Below are 7,171 nucleotides of genomic sequence, written 5' to 3'. Positions count from 1 at the left end.
GTATAATAACTCGCTGCACACAGCCACGTGCCCCAGCGCATTAAAATTGGTTCTGGCAGAAGTGGAACGCTCGGTGCTACTGCTTTAAAGGCTTCTTTTCTGTATGGCGCTTTAACAAATACCTTCTTCACAGAAGACACCAACCTGTCAACAAGCGGAAAATTTGCACGAATTGTTTCTGCAACACGGTGCAACCCATGGGTAAGGCAAGTCAAATTTGTCGTATTTGGAAATATAACTTTAAGAGTAGTACCGGCTTTCATCATATAACTTTCGGCATCAGTCACAAAGAGCAATACGCGCTCATACTGAATGCCATTCGGCCATAGTAAATTCATGGAATTTATAAAAATTCGGAAACTGCGGAGCTATTTGTGGTTTCAAATTGCTCTACCGCAAGAAGATATGGGGTAGATTTTTCATTCTTATTAAGGGTGTCCAATCAGAGGAAAACACTGAAAAACTATTATTAGAAAATTCACTAAGCAATTTTTGAACAGAAGCACTTTTCGTGGATTTAATTTTAATATTCTCTTTGTGTATATTAGTGTTCAAATGCTGAAGCACTTGAAAGCGTTTTTCACAACAGTTTTCTCACATGCTCGGCAATAAAGAATTTCGTTATCCGTACTTATCATCTCTCTTCGAACTCCCGCTGACACAGCTGTAATTTGGTTTTCTGACTTACTTTCACTTTCGGCATAACTACAGAAATCTAAACAAACTTAACTACAGACTAGTCACCACTAATGTGAATGGCCCCCAGCTTCAAATGAAGAAGCGTAACGAACCTCATGGAGACTTCGGAAATAAGTAAGTCCCTTATCGGTTGAATAGTATTACGTTGATAGCGGCTACATGTGGACGCTTCCGACTAATCTCTTCGCGGCCACTTTGATGGTACACGGATGAGGCAAGTTACGAGTACAGGGATCGAGGTTGAATCGTATTACATTGATAGCGGCTACATGTGAACGCTTCCGACTAATCTCTTCGCGGCCAATTTGATAATACGCGGATGAGGCAAGTTACGAGTACAGGGATCGAGGAAGACCCGTCCTGGGTATTGCATCAGAAACATGAATCATGACGAAATGTTGAGTCAAATATGCATCATATTCTAATACAGAAAAGAAACATTGTATACAAATGACCATAATTGAAAACATAAAATTAAAATATATTAAAACATTTTAAAAGGGAAATATGCAGTATAAATAGAGATCTTCGAAAATATGATGCTTATTCATAAAACAGGCAAAATATGCATTTATATGCACCATCAAATCATGTCCAAAATTTAAGAAATGAAGTAATTCATACATATATCCAAACGAGCATACTTTCTGGTTGCAAGAAAGAAATATGCATTTGCATCAAAATCCGGTCGCTACTTATTATACTGTGACATGTTGAGCTCTGAATGACGCCCCTCCCCCCCCCACCCTCCGCCAGCCGTGATGCGCCGAGCGAAGCCCGAGCGAGCCGATGTTAGCCGAGTCCTAGCATCCTGGTCGCTAGGCAACGCAAGTCAACGCGGTGACGTCACCGAGGGATATCGCGGTTACTAGGCAGCCGTCAACAGCTCCGGACAGCGTGGCTAGCAACAAGGCACCAGGCAACAACTGTCCGATCAAGGCTACTTAAGAAGCAGCGAAGGCTATTCACAGTCAGTTATAAAGTAACAGTCGCTGAGTTGAAACATAACAGCCGCGTGTGCGATAACCAGTGGTAACCAGTCATATCTGGAGTGTGTAATTCAGGGAGACTTGTATAGCTCCCGCATTATTAGTATGTGAAGACTCTCGAAGAGAGTGTTAAAGAGACTTTGTTCTAGGGTTTGTAAACTGTGGAAACCCGTAACGTTGTGATAATTAATTGTAGCCGTTATTTGTAGATTGTTAAATAAACCAATTAACCATCTCTACGGCGTCTTCAGTAACGAAATACGTTACAATACATAGTATTTCTATTAAAGCAAATAAAAATTTATCAGTAACTCAGCTGGAACAGTGATTAGGTTACAAATCAAAGATTCTGGGAATGATTCCCACCAAGGCCAAATGATATTTTCTTCCCCACGGTGTCCAAAATTGTATGTCACCCATCCAGACCAGCTCTGTTGCGCGCACCCAGTCTCCTATCTAATGTGTACCAGAGAATCTTTTCTCAGAAGTAAAGTGGACAGGCTGTCACACTGATCATTCCCACAGTGCTGAGGTTAAGAATGTGTGAAACCATGCCTAAAGTGCCCCACGTCTTCACGGTGTGCTGCTTGATTAAGCACAATGACTTCACTTTTCTTTTTATTGAAGCAATTAAAGCATAATCTTTTTTAACAGAAGCATACAAAAACTTGAAACTTCAGACATGATACATGAGTAACAAAAATAAATTGTATTATATTCATAAGACAGCATGCCTTAAAAACTGAGCAAATGGCTGAAGCAGTAACACCTTTTCTAGGTCACAAAAAATGCCTCCTATTAAGTTTTTGCTTTTTAAAGTCTTACAGATTCCATTCACTAACTTGTATATAGCCTCATCTGTTGAGGATTCTGTTCTAAAACCAAATTGTTCTTCCACTAAAATGTTATTGTTATTTAAGTGATCAATCAATTGAATGCTCATAGCTTTTTCTAATACCTTAGTGAACGAAGTTAAAGGTGATATAGGCCTACAGTTGGAAATATTTGATGTATCACCTTTTTTAAACAGCGGTCTTATATCTGAGTATTTTAAACGATCTGGGAAAATTCCTTGTGATAATGAATTGTTGCATATGGGAGTCAAAGGAGAGCTAATGAAAAAAATAACTCATTCTTAATACTTTAGTGGATATTTCATCTCATCCATAAGAGTTTTTTTATTTGAAAGATTTAATTATATTTTCAACTTCCTTAGTTGATAAAGATTTAAGTTTAATATGTGGAAAGGGATTTATAAAAGTTTTCATCAAATACTGAATGGGAGTAGTGTCTGGAAAGTAAGTAATATTAGTATTATTTTGTTTTTTTTTTTCATTTTTATTTTCAGCTACAGATAAAAAGTAATTGTTAAAGGTTTCCGCAATTACTTGCTTTTCTTTAATCCATTTTCCATCCACCTTCAATGTGCATATTTTTCCATTATTTGGCCCCTTATTAGTTTCTAATTTTACTATATCCCATATGGTTTTATTTTTATTTTTGAAATTTGAATTTTGTTATCATATTTTAGTTTTTTAGCTTCCTTACTGACCTTAGATAAAATTTTACAATATTTTTTACAATAGTTTCTTAATTCTGAATTATTACTGTTTCTACATGCCATATAGAGTACTCTTTATGTTTACAGGATGTTATTATTCCTATAGTAATCCAATCACTTATTTTATTTGATATTTTATTTTATTTTATTTTTTTTGGAAAACTAGAATAGTAAATTTTCAAGTAAATGTCTAAAAAGGAGTTAAACGTTATATTAACATCATCACTAGAAAATGTTGAGCCCATGTTTCATAACTTAGTTTAATTAAAAAGTCATTTATTGTTTGTTTATTTTCCTTATTATTTTTAATTGTTTAGCATGTGTTCTCATGTTTATTGTTTTAAATGTTATGGATTGTGCATCATGATCAGACAATCCATTTATTATAGGCCTTACAGAATAATTTTCCCTTCTAGTAATATTGATGAAAATATTATCAATGGCTGTAGCAGAATTTCCTTGAACTCTGGTGGGAAAATTCATTGTACTTATTAAATTATAAGTTCTCAATAAGGTATCTAATTTGTTTTTCTTTTCACTATCAATGAGGTAATTTATATTAATATCCCCACAAATAATATATTCTTGTGTTGAGGTATATAGATTTCTAAGTATGGTATCTAGTTTTGTTATGAATGTATCAATGTTTCCAGTCAGAGCTCTATATATTGTAATTATACAAAGTCTGTTTGAGCTCAGGTTTAACTTAACAGCACATACCTCAAATTCTTTTTCTTTACAATATTTCTTTAGGTCTATATTTACAAATTTCAAGCTTGTGCATAGATAGATACATACTCCTCCTTTTTCATACAAGGTTCTACAGTAGTTTACTCCTAGTTTATAAGAATCTTATGTTTAACTGTTTAACTATTTATTTGTCCCTATTATAATGCAAATTCAATTTGCAGTATTGTCAAATACAGTGTTCAGAAATGAAATATCACACTGAACACAAATTATTCATATACGATTCCTCTGGAGTGCTTTTCATGGAGCAAATGCCACAGATAGTTTTACAGGCAGTATCCTCATAGTAGAGTGCTGCATAAAGCAACAATTTACACTATCATAACAAAATTATGTTCTACAGCATAATGCTGGACAGAAAACTTCTGAAAGAGATGTACTGATTGAAGAAAAACCTGATGAAATCGGTTTTCAATTAAAAGCAAGCCTTAAGACTCATTATGTCTTTTAGCTCTTCAGAGTGGATTTGCAAAGAGAACAGCTCATACTGGCAAAATGTTGCTAAACTTATGGCCCTACAAAACTGTCACACATAGCCTCTTGCTCCAGACTGCAAAGGAAGAATCTGATAAAACTGAAGTTCATATTCAGTAGACTTCTTGACCCAGAACTTATATTCTATTCTGACGATGCACAGTACACTTCAAGTAGTTTCATAAAAGCCAAAGTAACAAATATTGAAGAACAGAAAATTCTTATGTTGTTCATGAGATGCCATTGCATGATTTAAAACCTGAGGTTTGGCAGGCAATTAGTGAGCACGAGCCTGTTTTTTCTCATGAAACAATAAATTCTAAACATCATGTGAGACTGATTCTGTCACCTTCTTTTGATCGCATTACTGATGAAGAAAAACTGTAATGGCATTTTATTCAAGATAACGCAATGATTGGCATTGCAAACAATCCTATGGAAGCATTACACGAATGAGTCATAAGTTAAAGATTCTAGCTGCCAAAATTGCACGATTTAATGCCCCATTACTTTTATTTGTGTGGAACACTGAGAGATAATGTATATGTGAACTTATTTAACTCTTCAGAAGAACTTCAAGAAAATATTATGCAAAAAATTTCCACTATTCCTGTACAGCAGCTTCAGTGGATGCCTAAAAACATATGGTGATGTGTTGCTCAAAGCAGTAAGATATGGAACCAGAAAAATTCATATAACACGGTGAACAATAGCACTTCAGTTACTTAGTAGTGAAGGTCTCAATAATCACAACAGAGAAACTACTGAAGACATCTCCTAGGCAACTGATAAAGAGATGGCCAGTTACATCAGGGACGCATAAAGAGAACCCTTCAAGGAGGTGAGACCGCCTCTGTGGTATAGTGGCCAAAGTTCCTGGCTACAGATCCAGGGGTCTCGGGTTCGATTCCTGGCGATACCAGATTTTGTGATAAGTAATGGGTCTGGAACAGGGTCCACTCAGCCTCATGAGGATAACTGAGGAGCCACTTGAATGGAAAAGTAGTAGCTACGGTCTAGAAAACCAAAATTAACAGACATGGGGATTCGTTATACTGACCACATGACACCCCTTGTCCAAAAAAGTTGGCACTAACTACAGCGACAAGCGGCAGTCGCTTATGGACTAAACCATGGAGTTATTTTTCTCAATGAGGTGATCTCCATATGGTTCAACAAAAACCTACCTCAGGCAGAGAACTGACCGACCAAAAGAGAACAGAATATGACAGAATACAGAAGAATAAAGAAGAGAAGACTAGAGGCTAATGCAGGATCAAGACAACAGTGAGAGATTTGTTATCCAGAAGAGTCAAATGTGTGAACGCTTTGTAATCAAGTGAAACTGTAATAGACGCCTAATAAATCCAATCAATGAAATCTAGAACTCACTATATCAGTCATATGTACCCCCCCCCCTACATGTGACAATATTTTTACGATATTTATTTGTATTTACAAGCAGGTCATCACCTCTAGTCTGTTCTATGAAAATGGTAAGCTGAACTACAGTGAAAAATGAGTTCATTAATTATTGGCTACCGCAGTGGATCTATGCAAGATGAGATGCCATGTCAGGAATCAGAACCTGTCCAAAAATATACAGCATACTCTGTAGTTAACATCACAAATTGGTAAACCTACAAACACTGAATATATTGTCACATGTATGAGTGATTACAGATGGAGTCCAGATTGGTGACTCGACTTACTGACAAACTCACAACTCGTGCCTACACTTGACAAATCACTGACACACAGACTAGTGTCATCAGGATATTACAGTCTCCATTAGCCGTTTCTTGGCAACAGATTGAACACAAGCACTGTAACTGATGTGAATATCTCAGTGTATGGTGAAGTTAGGCCTGGTGCTAAGGTGAGAGATGTACTGAAAAATTGTGTAAAAGAATGTGCAGTATTAGGCCCTCAGGACCATGTTGCAATTATGGGGGGTGCCAATGACATTTTCAGGAATGAAACAAAGAATTGTATAACAACTTTAAAAAGTATACTTTCTGCACTGACCACTACAAATGTTGTAGTTCTCAATCAACTAGGCATGATTTAATAAAAGAATCAATAGTAAATAAGGAAAGCAAATATGGACATAAACAAGGTATGTAAAAGATTCAGAAATGTAAAAGTACGAGACATAAGCAGAGCTTGTCATACAAGGCATGGACAGCACCTAAACAAAATAGGCAAAGAGCATATATCTCAAGAAATAAGTAAAATAATAGGAAAAACAGAAAAAATCACTTAAATGTAATAGCTTTAAGCGACTCAAACCAGGGAAACTAATAAAGGAGACTGGATCCATAAGGCTCCAGTCATTACAAAGTATAGAAACCAACTCAAGACAAAAGATCAAAATAATACATCAAAATGCACAATATCTCAGTAATAAAACTGAACTCTCTCTCGTTGGTGTCTCCACCTTATCGTGGTGAGGGGGTTTGAGCATGCCAAGGACCCTGAGAGCTATACCAGCGGTAGCGTAGCTACTGGCAGGGCCTCCCTTGCTGGACAGGTCAAAGGGTAGGCATCAGACGAAGAGAGACACCAAAAACTGATGCCGGAAGCAGCGTCATCAGTAGCGACTTGAAGCACAGAGCAAATGATGCTCGAGATGGTTCAAGTTCGTATAGCAGCAGGCGTGACCAGAGTGGTTTGAACGGCTGCTGTACTGCGATGT

Source organism: Cryptotermes secundus, unplaced genomic scaffold, assembly GCF_002891405.2.
Source record: "Cryptotermes secundus unplaced genomic scaffold, Csec_1.0 scaffold30, whole genome shotgun sequence".
NCBI lineage: Eukaryota > Metazoa > Arthropoda > Insecta > Blattodea > Kalotermitidae > Cryptotermes > Cryptotermes secundus.
Note: the sequence above shows the minus strand (reverse complement) of the source record.